Source organism: Camelus ferus, chromosome 27, assembly GCF_009834535.1.
Source record: "Camelus ferus isolate YT-003-E chromosome 27, BCGSAC_Cfer_1.0, whole genome shotgun sequence".
Lineage (NCBI taxonomy): Eukaryota > Metazoa > Chordata > Mammalia > Artiodactyla > Camelidae > Camelus > Camelus ferus.
This window is the reverse complement of record NC_045722.1, coordinates 20,289,319-20,305,025: the sequence shown is the minus strand read 5'-3', so window position 1 is coordinate 20,305,025 and position 15,707 is coordinate 20,289,319. Positions and strand designations below refer to the sequence as shown.

The 15,707-nt window shown below is 46.8% G+C and overlaps 1 protein-coding gene and 1 pseudogene across 2 annotated transcripts in view; both read left to right on the top strand.

Annotated features, from left to right (window-relative positions):
• Positions 1–15,707, top strand: part of IGF1R (insulin like growth factor 1 receptor) — a 280,892-nt gene that overhangs the window by 140,458 nt on the left and 124,727 nt on the right. The gene's annotated exons all lie outside the window — the stretch shown is intronic.
• On the top strand, positions 11,082–13,481 carry LOC116660162 (annotated as a pseudogene).

Here is a 15,707-nt window from a genome sequence, read left to right as displayed (position 1 = left end):
ACTGAGCATCTTTCTTTTGCTCTTTGTGTTTTGATGTTGTATAAACACAATTGGTAATGACCCTACTGCTTGTTCCCCAGCACCAGGGTAGAAACTCACCACTGTTCACCTAACTCACTCTCCTGGTTGCTGGCGTCTCTCTCCCAGGTGGGTGTCGTGTGTCCTGTTACCATGATGTGGCCCCTCCCCAACCTTGATGCCACATCTGAGCTGCTTTAGGCATAGGCAACATGAGCTGGGTTTTCCTACCATAAAAGGAAAGTCCTTCATTGCAATCACACGGAAGGAAGGGGTGACAGGGAATGTGTTGAGGACTTGATGTAAACAGCTAGTCTTGGGTCCTCATTGTCCAGTCTCTCCTGTTGGCCAACAGCCAACATGATGTCCAGAGGGTCTGAATTGAAGGCACACTTCGTGGGCCAGTGATAGCTTTGGCTTTGAAGCTCAGTTGCAGTCGTGATTAGAAAGAAGTTGTGGTGAGCTGGAACAGGGTGTGGCTGGCAGATTTTAAGACAGGATCCTGGCTTGAGTCTTAGTATTAATTCACTATTATGGCAGGTCACTTAAGCCCACAGGCTAGGCCCTTGGAGTACTTCAGGACTTCAGGAAGAAGACGGGAGGGAGAAGGATGGCAGTAAGAAATAAAAGAAGGAGCAGGAGAGAATTGTCACAGAAGGAGAGGGAGCCAAACATTTTCAAAAAGGTATTTCTTTCTTTATGAGATTGAGGTATTGTATTGGGTGACTGGGTCCTTGGTGGCAAAACCATGTCAACATTGAAGGAGCGTGCTCTGGGTAGCCCCGTGGTTAAGCTGAAGAGGCAGGGTAGCCCTCTCTTTCTGAAAAATGGATAGGAAATGGAAGCGGGGAGATAAAGCAGGACCAAGGAATGTTTTGGGTTTTGTTTCACTGGCCTCAGAGGTGGAGGATTACAGAGATGAGATCAAGAGAGCCAGGACTGTCAAATTCAAAAAGCGTTTCAGAGATGTTTTGACCATCAGCAACTTTGGGGAGCAAAGTATATATAGGCTTTAAACATAGCTTCCTGAAAGACAAGACTTGTGTACAAATTCACATGGAAAGAGTGCATCCCCTCGAAGCTACAGTCTTGTGTCTGTACACACAGCTTCTGTATACATTGCATTTGTCTGGCATCATTGAAACAGAAGTTTTCTGCTTGAGTTGATTCCCCAAGTAATCAAGCTCTCTTCTCAAGAGTGCTAGATATTTAAGTATTTCTTTTAATTGTTATTGATTGACAGCACTTTGCTGTCTTTAATTACAGATCATTTTCTTGGCAACCCAGGGCGCTATTATGAAACCCAGTGCCTCAGAATCCACATGGGGCTCTGATTTTTCCTGAAATTACGTGGCCTCGGACATCTATGCATGTTTATATTTGACATATTTCAGGTATTCTCTCTGTAGGCAGGGATGGCAAATTCTGATCTTTGTCTGTCTCTCAGGAAAGTAGATAACTGGATTTTTGTAAATGATTTTCCATGAAACTCGGAGGACTTTTGAGATTGCTTTTGTCTTGGCATCAGGTTCTAAGTGTTTCATGGCTGAGATAATAGAATTCCATCCATCAGGTACATGGAGCAATACTATAAACACATACTCAGATATAAACTCCAAGTGGGAATGATTTCTGTTTAATGATTTTAGATTTTGAGCCACTTCTGTTTATATTATTATTTTTTTCTCTCTCATGTTCATAGCCTTCAGCAAGTCAGACCCCCTAAGAATTTTTAATTCATTTATCTTGCTGCTTCTACACATAACTCCTTATGTTTTCCCAGACAGGAATCGTGCCACTTGAAATGAAAAGTAAATGTAATATATGATGTTCTACTGGTAATTGTTTCTATTTTAGGTTGACACTGAACTAATGATTTTTTAATTGTACCTGGCTTGAAACACAATGAAAAAGTGGTTCCTTCTGTTTTCTCTTTTTTTCCTTAAGCTGCGTTCAGTAAATTGAAGGTAACTGAAAAAGTACAGATCTAAGTAATGTACTTGTCTCCTAGTCGTGTGTTAATGTGTATCAGCTGGATGGGACGTGAGAGCACTGAGGGAGTGAATAGCCTGTTTTATGTATTTATTATGTGATTATTTATTTAGAGGAATAAAAAATTTTTTTCTCTGCTGTTCTGGAATGCAGTGAAATGTCTGTTTGAGGCATTATCATGCCATCGTGCAGGCTAATCTTCCGCTTCTGAATAGCGTTACGTGGATTACGTGGAGCCAGTATTCCGAGGGCTGTTTTGGGACGAACACAAGGGATTTAGGGGGCACAAGTGAAAGGGAAGAAATAAACATAAACCTTTTCTTTTTAAAAGAAGGTTAGTCGTTTGCTTGTTGCTTTAACTTCGAGCCGGTGGAGGATGGAGCAGGCACTCCAGGGTGAGTGAAGTGGGGGCGACCCTGAAGCAGGGGTGTCGGGGTGGAGGGCCGTGCACACACAGCCTGCATGTGGGTGTGATTGTGAGTCAGGAAGGAGAGTGCTTAGACCATGGCAGACACTCAGAAAATACTTGCTAATCCGTTTGTTTGAAGATACAGTGAACTGGAGAAGATAAACAAAAACGGGAGATTCTCACAGATAAGACATCCAGGATAATTACTCCCCGGAGTCTGAGATCATCATTATGTTCAAGGACGTTTTCTTTGGGGGTGGCTTTGTATCGAACGTTTGCATTTAGATGAGTCATGACTCTACATCTTGAGGTATTAGTGGGGTATTACAGGGGAATCTCAGAGACAAGACGGTTAAATTTAACTTGATGATCCCCCCGTTTAAACTTTCTGCTGCCAGAGTTGCAAAGCAAGTGAAAAGTTAAAAGCCGTGTGGGTAGGTCTTGTTCCCCCACCCCCTTCCAAAGCGGATTTTCGCTTTGGGCGGAATGTTCCTCATTTTCCACAGAGCTAATGATTCTCAAGGATTGTTTTCCCTGAAGTGTGCACTCACACACGCTGCTTTTGGGCAGAGCTGTAAAGCCAGACTCCAAAGGGCAGGCTGCGAGTTAATGTGCTTTCATGCTCATCCTTTCCGGAAGGTGCTGGTGTGTTTATATGGTATCTTTGCGTGTGCATGTGTGTGCGTGTGTGTGTGCGTGTGTGTGTGTGTGTGTGTGATTCAAGGCACTTCACACCTGCCCACCCTCGCCTCCAGCATCCCTGAGACGCAGCCCCTCCTGTCTCTCTCCCACCTGTGATAACTCCAGGAGGGTCAGGAAGAAGGATTTGTTTTGCTTGTCTTGCTTAACCAATGAAACCTTTAATCATGGCCCTTCAAAGAAACTCTAAAATCCTAAAGTAGCTCTGGTAAGATATTACCATAAATTTTTTTTTGTTAGCTAACATAAAGGACTTGAATACCCTTTTCTTTCTGATTGGTGGACTTTACAACCAAAGGCATTCCTACTAGTTTTGTCAGCTTGTTAGGAAACACAGATGTATTTTTGGTCCTTTGAACTAGAAAAGCACCCGCCACGCACTTCCCACAGCCCTTCAGCAGGGTGGGTGTTGGACAGAATTTGTGTGGGGACCCAGCAGGCTGCAGGTGCAAAGGTGTGTCTGTGAGGGCCAGCATCAGTGGGGACCCACCCACGTTCCTGTCCAGCTTCCGGTTCCTGCCCATTTCAAGTTTCTATTTGAGTCTGTCTTTGTCTTAATCTTTTCTGTGCTTTCGGTGAACTGATTAAGAACATGGCGGGGAAGGCCGGGACAGGTTGGCACAGTGTGGTGAGGCCCAGGTTTGTCTCCTGCCTCAGAGGAAGGTGCACAGAGTCATGTGTCCTCAGTCCGCCCTTCCTGCCCCCTCCATTGGGCCCCCAGGCTCTAGGGAAGAAGGCCTCCCTGCCACCCCCAAGGGGCTCCTGAGTGGCCTGCGGCTCTGGGAGCTCTCCGAGGAGGCGTCCTTCCCTGGTTGTCACTCCACGTGTGTGGCTCGTCCATGAATACCTCAGGATGAAACAGTCCCCCTTCCCCCTTCTCTCCTGTCTTCCTTCTTGTGTTTGGAAAGCTTGGGGCTAGCCTGGAGGGAATGTGGGAGAGGGTACAGGAGGAAGAGCTGGGAGCAAATTAGTGATGCTGGCAGAAGTCTCTAAGAAGCCTGGTTCATCTGCTGAGCTCCCCCAAAGTGGGCTAAGCTCCGTGCACCGCACTGACTTGGTGAGGCCTGCCTGGGTCCAGCCCGCAGGGCCGCCCATCACACGCCGCCTATGCTGGTGTTTTCAGCTTGGAGTGCCACCCCTCCCTTCCCTTCATTTGCTTCTTGATAAGAGCTATAAATAGATAAATAGATAGATAGGCAGACAGACAGACAGACAGACTGATTCTAGTTGAATAATAGGAGCCTCTGTCTATAATTGGCTGTGTGGAAATAAATATTAAATAAACACCTTCTAATAGTTGTTACCAGAACCCCTATGGGAATCCTCTGACAATGTTTTTTCGGCATTGTGAAAAGAAGAGCTGACTCCTGGGGATGTCTCTTTTCCCCATCCTTCTTGTGGACACGTGTGGAAAGCCAGGGGTGATCCTGTGGCCAGAAAAGTCCACTCTCTGGCATTAGTGAGAGAGAGCCGAGGGTGTGTTTACCAGCACTGGACATCCACAGAATATTGACATGAGTGTTTTAGGGCAAAACTGACCCTAAGCCTGACATGAGTGTTAATCTCATGCGGGTTGAACAGTGTATCACATCTGATGTGATGTGTTCTGTGGGCACTGAAGTCAGAGCTTCCTGGCTCACCCCAGGCCCTGTCAGGTCATCTGTGCTTGGCTCTCAGCTGCTCAGTCAAATGCTTTGTTGGTTGTAGCATGTAAATTCAAATAAGTTGGAGGTAGTTCAAGTTTTCAGCAGCTGAAAACATACTAATCATAAAGCTTAGGTTCTCCGAAGTGGTGCATTGAACACCAGCTGCAACCTAGGTGTATCTTTCTGGAGACTTTCCTTATGTAACATTGTGCAATCAATGTATCCCTTTGATACCTGAGGCATTTTGGTTGTATGGAGCTTGTTGGAGTTAACTTTAGTGTTAACATAGTTTCAGATGTGGTTGTACCCTCTAAGAAAGGGTAAGGGCTAAAACCATTGCCTGCTGCCAGATGGGGTTCCATCCTGGCTCTGTCACTTACTGCCCATGACACCTGTGCCTCTGTTTCCTCCTCTGTAAGATGGCATCCACAGTGGTGCCACCCTCAAGGGATCACTGTGTCATGAGGTTTAAATGAACCAATTAACATGAGTTTGCAGTGGTGCCTGGACCAGAGTAGAACTCCATTTACGGAAGTGTAAGCCATCATCGCTTTTGTCAGCAGCATAAGTCACTAATGCGTGTACTGTCCCCCTGCTTTCCACCCCCTCTTTCATCCAGTATTAGGGGTTTCTGTCAAACAAAAGAAAGCCTCTCTGTTTCACCCAGGGTAAGTTCAGAGGAAACAGCAGTAGCTGTGTGGAAAGAGTAACTTTCCTTCAAAATCGTATTTGTGAATTTGATCAGAAAGTTTGATTTACAGTTTTCCTTGTAGACATTGCCTTGTAATTGGGAAATTCTCTAAGAGCAGCTCCAGTGAACATTACTCTTGGAAGGTTGAGGTGTCACTTGTGTGTGGTAAAGAAACAACGATACAAAGACACCAAATACATTCAGGTGTGGTTCAGGACAGGCGTTCGTGACGACCTGGCATGGGGCAGAAGGGTGTCGGGTATCCCCAGGAGGAGCTAAGATCAAGCCAGGGCAAAGTCACATTCGTTGGTGTGAGATCTATTAATACTAAAAACAATTTTTAAATATTAATGAGGTGTCAGGATATCAGCACCAAATTACATAACTACAATGAAATAGCTTTTCATTAATTCTGAAAACTGAAGTTGAAAGATTTCCATTTTCCTCATCAATATGTTTATCTCCCTCAAAAACTGTTTCCAGCTGTGGGATAAATTGTGAGGAATGATTTCCCTTTGGTTTTTAATGTTGCCAGTGCAGCAGTCTTGCCTCAAAAGAACAGTGTGTATAAGGGTGATTATTTAGCCCTCGGGGGTTACTGGGTGCACCTGTGTCACCAGCAGCACATCGGAACTTGAAAAGCAGATGAGTTTAATATCCCTCCATTGAGAGTGCTATAGGCCATTATGGGTTTTGGTGCTGAAGTCATGATGGCAAATATGATATGAACTTTGCTGAAAGTCTGTGCGGGGAAAGGGGTAGTATGTTCTTGAAAGATTCTCATCAGACAGTTAAAATCAGAGGCTTTTAAGATGCACACCTATCTTGAATGTTCCAGTTCCTTCAGGTGCTAGGCAGCTAGAGGGTTGTTCTGGCGTGGGTAATGGAACTCTGAGCCGGGGCACCGGTCCCAGGGTTTGGCTAAGCCCCTTTGACATTCCTCAGCAGCCCGACCCTGACTCTCTCTGGGCAGGTACTGGGCCTGAGGGCAGCCTTGGGGTGGCACAGGGATTCGGGGCCTGGCCAGCAGCACTTCAGGGTGCTGGGAGGTTTATGGACCTCCTATTGTAAGCCTGGATTAGCCTTTTCCAGGGCAAGTAAGATTGGAGTCCATTAGCTCAGGCTCAGGAGCTGGAAGGGCTGCTTCTGCCCAGGTGGGTCTGGGAGAGAAGCCATGCAGTCAGTGTGAGCTCTGTGCCCCCCAAGTCCTGCTGGCTCGAGAGGCTTGCCTGTTGCCAAGGCTCTGGGCATCGGGAGCACTGCCTGGCTTGCCGGGCAAGAAATGTGAACCACCGCGGTGAGCTGGCGATGATGAGCACGCTCTTTAACTGCCATTTTTTCCCCATTCCATGTTTTTATAACGCCACTGAGTAGGCACCAGATTATAAATCCTGTGCAAACAGTCTTAGAGTTTCTGGATTCAACCCCAGAGAATACTAGTTCGGGTTTTGAGGAATACCTAAAGAAAATGTTGGTCGGTTCCATTTTCCAATATAAAGTGTGGCATAAGGGCCCTGCTGTGAAATCTAGAAGTGTCCACACGGTCCTCGGTGAGTGCTTGCAATGGACATGGCTGCTTTGGAGGGAAGTGGTTCCAGTGGGTTTCCCACCCTTCATCCTTGTCGCTAAAATTTTGTTAATGTAATGAAAACCCACTCTCCCTACCGTGGGGTCTCGGTGGGAGAAGGACCAGGACTCACAGGACTAATGCAGGTCTGGGCGTGAGCTCAGTACGGGTGTTTACTGTGTTCTGAGGGGGACCCAGACAGGTGCTCACTCTGGGGAATTTTGCATGAACTAAATGAAAAGAGGTCAGGAGAAGCCAAGAAAGTCACTTTTATGGTTTGAGTGAAGGCTGATATGTACTCTAAGCTTGGAAGATGGGGCCCACGGTGTCCAGCCTTGTGGTAGGAAGCATAGGGGGTGGGGGGCGTTCTTTCCTGTGCATCGCTGGGTAACCTGACCCATGCAGTGCTCTTGGCTTTCTGGGGGTCAGTAACTGTTTTGGTGGTTTTCTTAGTATCTGCATTGTATCAATCCAGTGTGTTCGAACCTAACTATTGCCAAATCACTATGCATAGTGAAGCTGGCACTGACGTAGTTTAGGTAAGACTCTCCACCCCTCTGCAAGTTAAAACCCTGCCATTTTAAGGTGAAAAGTCAAAAAGGTTATTTTTTTTTCAGTCTTTTTGGATAAATTAATCTTGGGAAGAGTAACACTCACCAAATATTTATGTCTGTATATGGTCACGCCTTTATATCCTGTTGATAGGTGAGCAAATCTCTTATAAGTCAAAGATTTTAAATGATTTTCTTAGGCTTGATTCAAGGGTTGGCAAACTACAGCCCAGGCTGCCAAATCTAGCCCGCGCTGCCTGTTTTGGGAAATCGAGTTCTATTGGAGCAGAGTCTTACCCGTTGCTTATCTATCCTTTGTGGCTACTTTCTTGGTACGATGGCACAGCTAAGTAGTTGCACACGAACAGCACGGCTCTCAGATCTCTTTACAGAAAACGTTTGCTGAACATCAGTGTATTGCGTAGAGGAAAAACTAGTCTCTCCTCAAACACTTCCATGTCCAAGAAACTCATCATCTTCTGAGGCAACTCTGTTTTCCGGCAATTTGAGAGTGCTAGAAGATTCTTCCTGTATAGAAACAAAACCCGACTTCCTTATAACTTGGTTCCTCTATGTTGGTTCTGTTTGTGTCTTATGAACCATAAAAATTAAGTCGAAGATCCCTTCAAGATAATTGCCTGTGTGAGCACATCTACTTTGTGTCCTCGGATATTTCCTTCTCCAGATTAAACATTTTCTGTTCTTTTTTTTTTTTAACCTGTCCTTTACTCCAGAATGTTTAGTCCCTCTTGATAAGTTCTAGTTGAACAACCCTGTAAACCGTGTCCCTGAGAATTAAAATGCCATCTTTGAGGGCCGTAGCTGGTAGAACTCAGACCCAGACTGTTTCCTAGACTTATTTCGGATGCCGTGGCCCCAGGGATGCATCATGTCACCTTGGACCCTCGGACCATTTCAGCTTTAGCCACGTCACCAATGTATTATGCTTCCCTTGTTGTTACTCTTTATAAAGCTTTTCAAAACTTTGTGGTATTAAGATTCGGACCCTCTTTCCAAACTTGATCTTTTTATATCCTATTTTACCTAACGTATTTGCTCTTGCTCTCAACTCTATCTTTGAATTTCATATGTATGTTGTCCAGGTCCCTCTTTGAGACGTTGTCCTTGGGTTTTACCACTGATAACCCCAGTGGACTTGGACGAACTGCCCTTACAAGTGTCCTGAAATGTATGATTATTGGCCAGCAACCATTGTCCATTATCTTAAGTCCAGAGACCCATTTTCCTGTCTTTTATGCTGTTCTAACCTTCAGCTGAAAAGTAGTGCTTTAGGTGGCTTTGCTGGCGGTCCTGGTGAATGCAGAGCTTCTCTTCAGATGTTCACGTCATCTTTGACTTGAATGAGGGCTGCTGCCTGGGGCCATGGAAGTTTTGAGCTAGTTGACTTCTGCTACCTTCTGTATGAATCGTGCCTCTTTGTGTTCTGTGATTCTGGTGCCTTGCTGACTCTGGAGAGACTGTCCCACCCAGAACTAGCTAATTTCTAGAGACAGTAAATGAGCACATGTTTCACATGCAAACCTACTATTCCAGAGCTCATGCCCCTCCCTTTCCTGGATCATGTCTCACACTTAGGGTCGTTAGCCCTCTGCTCTAGTCACCCCAGGGCCAGGTACCAGACAACAAGGGACAGCCATACACCCAGAGCCCACTGAAATAGTCAACTCTAGCCAATCCCAAGTCTGCTTACCCTGCCTCACCCAGTCCTTCCTGCGGAAACCACAATTAAAATCCTTGTTCATGTTTTCCACTGCTCCCTCTGCTTCCCAACCGACCTGGGGCTTCCCTGTGTGGCTCTGTGGGGCCTGGTGCAACACTCTTCTCAGGAACTGGGAGTCACAAACTGCCCTTTCAGTGGCAGTCATCTCCTGGTCTCTTGCCCTCACTGTACCTGAATAACAAGGAACCCACATGGTGAAACACTTTGAGGTTGTCGTATGCTGAGACACGGATGAGGATGAGGGCCGTTTGCTGATGCAGAGTGGCCCCCTCGGTTCCTTACGTCTGAGCCCTGAGACTTCCGAAGAGGCGTAGAGGAGGCTGAGTACCAAGAACTGCCTCCTCCAACAAAGCAGGGTGAGGATGCGCCGCCCACCTCCTTCCCTCACTGTGACTCCGTATGTTGAAAATTATAGTGAGTTTTGACAGCCGACCTCAATCCAGTGGGAAAAGGTCCAGAATAGATCCTGTTCTGCCACAGTTGAGGCTTTTTACTTTCCGTGCTGAAGCCCAGGCAAATGCGAGAGCATCCCCTGAATGTTTTGTAAATTGTGAGGTAACTAAGTCGGTGTGATGGCGAGTAAAGTGGTGTCTCCTACTTGAGCTGCAGGACAAATGAGCCACATGATTGTGGGCGGCTCGCCTCACTAGGTGCTGTCAAGAAACCAAGATTAAACTTTAAAATACATTTTAGTCTCAGTTACTGGCATGAATGATAAACCCCTTCAGAAGAACACTTCACCGTGCAACTAAGGGTCCTTGTTCTGCCCCGATGTCACACGGATTGCTGGACCCTTACACTGTTTATTTACATGGTTTGAAAAACAAAAATGTGCATACTCTCCAGATGGCTTTCGGAGAGTTTATTAGTGTCCTGGCCACTTGGAACTCCATTTCATTTAAATTGGGAGAGTGACAGAGACGTGAGTAGGAGGAAGAACATAAAATAGGGGAAGAAGAAACCTCTTTGTGTCAAATGTTCAGTGGCTCAGTCTGGGAGAATGGCCATTCTGAATTACTGGAAATATAAAGTCAATCTTTAAACTTTCTTAATGGAAACATTCTAACTGGTAAATAAGGGCCTTCTGGCTGAAGGCGCTTCCTGGTACCTGTGGGGAAAATCCAGCCTAAATTCTGAAAGGGAAATGTAATGCTTTATATTTTTAAACACAAAGGAGGTGTTTTACAAGCAGCAGCTATGAAGTGATGAGTTTTATTCTTTAGCTCACACTTACATTTTTTAAACCAGGAGAAGGAATTAGTGCAAAAATATAGGTGCTCACTTAAACTCTACTGAAATTCCAGATAATACGAAGGTATATAATATGAAAACAGGAAGATTTTGACAGTTGTAGCTTATTACAGTTTAAAATCATGGTTGACATTTCATAGAATGTTTAGGAGAAATTGCCAGCGTGAAACTGTGTGATTGGAATCCGAGAGCAAACAGCCCTCTTCTGGTGAAAGGAGGGCTTCCTGGGTGAGGTCAGAGGCAGCCAAAAACCTGGGGAACAAGGACTGTTGTCTTTCCAGGGCGCTGTTCCTTTTCCTCGTGGTCCAGCCTCTTCCTGTCGCTCCTTTCCCAAAGGAATCACTGCAGCAAAGTTGCAGAAGAAATGAGGAGGGGGGACTCACGCCCATCCTGATGCAGCCGAGAGAGACCCAGCCTGTGAAAGCAGGCCTTTGTGTGTGCACGGGGCCGGCCCATGGCAAACAGGGCACAATCAGGCTATTGTTTGTTTGGGAAAAGCTACAGCATCCTATTGCAATTATTTATGGAAGAAAGGATTTGATGTTTTTGGAAGAGGTTGGGTGTGGGGGGACGTGGGAGGGAGGGAGACTCACCTCTCATGCCATCTGCTCCAAATCTCTCCATGTATAGGAGAGAGTGTTATGTGACACCACATTTTGGGGCGTTTGGGGCAGTGAAATTCAAAGCATCTTCAGCTTTGGTCCCAGGAACGAGAGAAGGGGTCGCCTCACTCCACCTAAAGCTGACATGAGGCAGCTCTGTTCCCTTGGAGCCTTCCAGCCCCTCTGACTTTCTGATGCTTTCTTGTCCTGAGGCCCATACTGCCTCCACTCTGGCTGAAATCCGGGCCTGTTATGTTGATTCTTAACTAAATGTTGGTGACAATGAGAACGTATTTGCATCACCCCCTCTTGCCCTCGGTGTGCATTCTGAAGTCCACGAAGTTGGCTGCCCTCTCCTCCTCCAACTGCGGATTCCTCCAAAGGGGCGTCCAGCGCTCCTGCCGGCGGGCTTGCCTGGTAGGTACGCTCTTTGTCACCACCCAGCCCACATCCCCAGTCCTCCCCATTGGGACTTCACATTCTGACCATTACAGCCCTCTCGCCTGGGTCGTCTTCTTCCCTGGGAAACATCTGGCTCTGCCTCCTGTAGCGTTCACCACTCTCTTCTTCCTCTGAAGCTTCCCTGGTGGCCCTCGTCAGGGCTATGTTCCCTAGTTTACTGACCATCTGTGTTTTGAGCACCCAGTCCTCCTCAGGACCCGCCCTGATAACTCCGAGAGCTAATGGGTGCCTAGCACACAGCAGGCCATCGGGAGTTTGTGAGCTTGCTGTTCCCTTATGCATTTTCCTTTACAGAATCACCATTCCTCATACTGCATTTGTGTTCAGATCTCCCTTTTCAAAGATCCAGTCATTCAGAAGCACGGACCTCGATCCCAGCTGGCAGTTCTCTCCCCATTGGCCCACTCCTTCGTCCTCTGCCTGCACAACTTGCCTTCGCTTTCTTGTGCCGTTCAAGCCAGGGCCCTGGAGAACTTGCCTGTGAGTCTTACTGAAGTGACACATAGGTCCTTACTCTGTGGCTGCAGATAACAGACACTGGGGACTAACTTTGTGCCTCGTTGTGCCTGGAACACTTTTTCCCAGGCCTGTGTTTCAACGTAACATTGAGACCTGGCGCTCCCTGGAGTGAAAGGATATGAGTAACCACTCACTGTGGATACTGAGGTTAATTATTCCTCTCTCCCGTCCCACTGGGCCCCAGAGGAATCAGAGGTTGGCACAAGCACCGTGACTTTCTTTGGGAAGGTGGGAGTGGGCTGTGAGTCATGGGTGGGGTTCAGCGTGTGGCTGGAAATGCCCACTTGTTTGAGACCTGCAAAGGCAGGTTCATTCACTTACTTACTGATTTAACTGATACTTAGCACCTGCTCTGTGTCCTGTCCTGATACGGCCGTGAATGCGACAGAGTGGGTTTCTGCATCCTCTGCTGGGAGGGGGATGGGGAGACAGACCAGGAACAGGATGATAAGTTATTGATGGCTCTTCTCTTCTCCGCCATCCTGTGTGCGGTTGAATTTGGTCCTCGCCATGTTTTCTCACAAGACTTTCAGGATCAAGCGATTCCTGACCGAGAAACAGAAGGAGAATCATACCATTCCCCAGTGGATTTGAATGAAAACTGGTAATAAAATCAGGTACAACTCCAAGAGGAGACATTGGAGAAGAACCAAGCTGGGTCTACAAGGAGCTGCACATGGGGTGGCACACATTTGCGTCTTACCACGTCACTCTGAAAACTGCTGCTGTCTGGACAGCTGGATGTGTTTGGGGATGTGATTTTTCTCTTTGTGTCAGTGTTTCTGCACTATTGCTTTGGCTTGGTAATAAATATGTGAGACCTTAAAAAAAAAGTTAGTGATGATTCCCCAAGAAGAATATGAAGAACAGGGTGCTGGGGTTAAGTGCGGGAGGGTGAGGGTGTGTGGCTGGTGGGTGGGGGCGGTGCTACGTCAGGCTGGGTAGTCAGGGAGGCCTTTCTGAGAAGATAGCGCCTGCACTGAGGGTGGTGGTGAGGGGTCGGCCATGGGACGTTAAGGGGGAAAAGCAAAAGCTAAAAGCCACGAGGCGGGTGTAGAGTGGTGACCAGGAGGCTGGAACTGGGCAGAGGGATGCTGGGTGTGTTAGTCAGTGTGGGCTGTCATAACAGAATGCCAGAGCCCGGGTGGCTTGAACTTGAGACGTTTATTTTCTCACAGTTCTGGAGGCTGGAAGTCTGGGATCGGGGTGCCAGCGTGGCTGGGTTCTGGTGAGGGATCCCTTCCCGGCCCGTTGGTGTTCACACATGGCAGAGAGAGCAGGGAAGCCCTGGTGTTTCTTCTAAGGACACTAATGCTCTTGTATCAGGGCCTTATGCTTATGACCTCATTTAACCCTAACTGCCTTCTTAAAGGGTGTGTCTGCAACACAGTCACGCAGGAGTTAGGGCATCAACGTAGTATGGGGAGGGGGGGAGGGGCTGAGCACGCACGCACGCACACGCCACGCATACATGCACACACACACACATACACAGTCCATGGCACCTAGGTATGAGATGAATCAGAGAGGTAGGCAGGAGCCAGAATGGGTAGGGCCTGGAGGCTGTGGCAAGCGTAACAACTTACTTGACAGGCAGCGGGGAGCCAGTGATGGATTAGAAACAGGACAGTGACAGGCTTGGGTGTAATGTTTTATAACAATCACTGTAGCTGTTGTGTGGAGGATGGACCGGGACCAGGGGCCGGGCAGTAGGGGTGGAAGCAGTAAGTGAGGAAGCTGTCGGGATAACCCAGGGGAAGGGATATCAGTGGCTTGGACCAGAGCGGGATCTCCACCTTGGGATTCTTGCCACTTGGGGTCAGATGAGTTTTGGCTGTGGGGGGCTGTCCTGTGCATGGTGAGATGTTTAGCAGCATCTTTACTCTGTATTTACTAGATACCAGTAGCCTCACCCCCCATGACAACTGAAAATTCATTCAGACGTTGCCAGGTGTGCCTAGGAGGGGGATGAGGGTGGTGCAGAATTGTCCCCGATCTCCTCAGGATCAGAGTGACAGCAGCTGGGTGTAGTGGATTGATCTAGGAATATTTGGGGACTTGTGAAATGTATAAAACATGAAGAATGGAGGGAGGGGAGAAAAAAAAAAAGATGATGGAAACTTCTTGGCTTGGACAGAACAGGGGGCGCAGGTGTCGTTTCCGGAGCTGGAAAGAGTCGGGGAGGAGCAGGTCTGTTTGGGAGGCATGTGGGTGGAGCCCAAGCTCCACCTTGCATTTGCTGAGTCTGAGATGCCTCTCAGACATCCAGGGGAAGGGCTGAGAGGGAGCTGGATGTCGGAGTGCGGGGTCCAGCAAGCAGGTCAGGGTGGAGAGAAGCACTTGGGCTTGTCCACTGTCGCTGCCCTTCTAGGAAGGCCACCCAGGGGTTTTCAAACTCACTGGTCTCAGGATTCCTTTATCTGCTTAAATGTTACAGAGAGAACCCCAAAGAACTTGTATCTATTGATGTTCGCCATATGAAAAATCAATATTGAATAGGTAAAGAAAATTATTCATCTAAAAATAATAAGCCCATTACATGTACACCTCTTTTTGTAGGGCAGGGGGGTTACCTATATCCCACCTGCATCAGTGTAATGAGTAGAGAGGAGATGTTTCAAAAATCTCTTTGATGGCTGGTATACTGGAATTCAGCTGGATTCTCATATCTGTTTCTGCATTCAATCTGTTGCCAGTGTCATATGCTAGAAAAGCCCACTGCACACTCTTGAGACAGTGCAAGTGAAAAAGGCAAGAAATGTCTTAGTAATGTCCTGAAAACCAGTTGATCTCCTATCTCCTGCCTCTCTCCCCACCAAAAGCGTTGCAGAACCCCCAGGGGTCCATGGACCACACTTTGAGAAACAGTGATCCAGATGCAGTTCCCTGATTTTTATGCTGTTCCCAGTGTGGCTGAGGCTTCTCATCACTCCCTCTTCACAAATAATGAGTTTCATACCCCAAGCTGATATTTCAGAGTTTGGTCTTGTTTAACTAGGGACTTGCTGAAGCCACTTCCATATATGTATAATTTTAGCTTCAAGTCTCTCTGATCACCAAAAGGCATGTACAGAGGTACCTCCATATCACAGAAATATGTCCTAAACAGCAGAACACTCCAAGACTACCAAGAAAAGCTTTAATTATATAAATGATAACTGAGTTACCTGAGTGGTGAAAGAGTCATCTTTTTTAAGCAACACAATTAAAATAATTATTTTTACAGGAAATATTTCTAAAGGACGTTTTCACATTGCTTGCATTGAAGAGAGTATAATGAACATAATCTCGCTTTTTCTTAGTACTCAAGGTCACCACTACGAAAGTAGCTTCATTCTGTGGTGAGATGATAAAGTGATGTTCCCAGGTGGGCAGAGTAGTGCTTCTTGTCTGTGGTAATTGAGACCCCCTTTTAAAGGTAAAAGATTCTCACGACCCCTCGATGTCATTGCCAATTACTCTGCTATAAAGACACTTAAACACTGCAACCATTAAACTAGGCACACACGTCTTGTGATTCTAGATCTTTTCGGTACCTGTCAATTAAATAAATGTACAC